Source organism: Mesitornis unicolor, unplaced genomic scaffold (genome assembly GCF_000695765.1).
Source record: "Mesitornis unicolor isolate BGI_N332 unplaced genomic scaffold, ASM69576v1 scaffold45845, whole genome shotgun sequence".
Classification (NCBI taxonomy): Eukaryota; Metazoa; Chordata; class Aves; order Mesitornithiformes; family Mesitornithidae; genus Mesitornis; species Mesitornis unicolor.
The window spans coordinates 14,940-16,576 of NW_010187039.1; positions in this window are offsets into that span (position 1 = coordinate 14,940).

Sequence of the window (1,637 nt, forward strand, 5' to 3'; positions counted from 1 at the left end):
CTGTACATACCAGTTCTGTATGGCTGCTGTTAGCAAAAAGCAACCTAAGCACTGCCTCAGCTAGAAATGCAAGATTGATTACATTAGATGTGCTTTATTCCCAGTGTCCTGCATGAAATCAGCTCCTGAATAGGTTAATGCCATTGCTTCAGAGTGGAAAATGCCAATGTTAATACATGGTTTGTTACGGATAGACAACTTGGTACAGAACACAAATGCATGGAATTGGGTCACTGCCAGGCTTGCATCTGAGGAGGGAGGTCAAATGAAGGTTTGCATGTGATGATATTTCCTATAGCAAACTCAGCATGTGACCAGTTGCTGGGATACTCCAGGGAGCTGTATACTCTTTACGTCTGAGTTCAGCTCTGCCATAATGCCATTTACAGAAGACTCAAAACATGTTTTCAGCCACAGCCCACATTATTCTACTGCTTCACAGTGAGGGCAGAACACCATGACACCACTTTAAATCCTACTTTTAAATGAAACAAGTCTTCTGGAAAGCATCTACTTTGAAGCTGCAGGGAAATTACTGGAAGCAGAGCAGAGCACATGATGCCTACTGCAGGGTCAAGAGCCGCTGCATGATCCTCGTGAACTGCAAGAAGGAGGGATCCTACCTCTTTTTTGGCATGACACACAATACCCAAAAGCAGCAGCCCTCTGCTTCCTGGCAGCCCAAACCCTCTGCTCCACTGGGCCAGCATCAATGACGGTGGAGAGGTTAAGGAATTTTGGCCTGGCTCTAGAGCTGGGAGATTTAAGTTCTGATTTCCACTTGCTCTGTGATGCTCTTCTCCAGTGGTCCACTGTGCAGAGAGGAAACTGAACTTACCAGCCATATGAAGGCAGCTTACTCCCCAGGTAAGCCTGTGGTTCTTGGCTCCCAGGAGATGGATGTCCAAATGAATGGACAAGTGTCTTATCTCCAACAGCCCAGCCTTAGCATTCAGTTTCTGAGTGCTCCTGTATAATCAGTGTAGTCTACCACTTATAAAAACTATGGCTGTTCTGAATCTTCTCAGTATCTTCTGTTACTGGGCAAGGCTCCATATTTTGTGGAGTGCTGTGATTCACAAGGCATGAGGCAAAATGCTGCACACCTCGTAGACACCAAACAATAAACAACCATTTGGCTTGCAGACTACTAGCGGCCAAAGTGATGCTCTGCCACGCGACACATCTGCTTTGCATTCAGATCAGGCAGAAAGGAAACACAGTGTAGGCTATTTTTAACATTTCAGATGAATTGGTGGGTATGGCAGTGGGATGATCTGTCATAAGAGTCAAAATTAGGAAGGAGGAAACACACTTTTTTTTTTTTTAGCTACTTCTATAGTAGAATGCATTTGTGAGTTAGTGGCTGTTTAAGGAAGGTGTAGTTTTAGGCCTGTCCGCTAAGCTTTTACCAAACACACTGGAAAATCCAAGCACCTGTTTTCATTTACTTTGTTGGAATGATCTCTGGGGCTGGTGTGGACTCTTACAGGTATTAATATCAGGAAGATAATTGAGAAACATGGATTCAGGATGTAGTGGGTGGTGGCCTTATATGGTATGGCCCTGTCCTTTCACCCTTCCTTAGAGATTTGACAACCCAAAGCCAAAAACATCTGTAATAAACAAGGTTTATC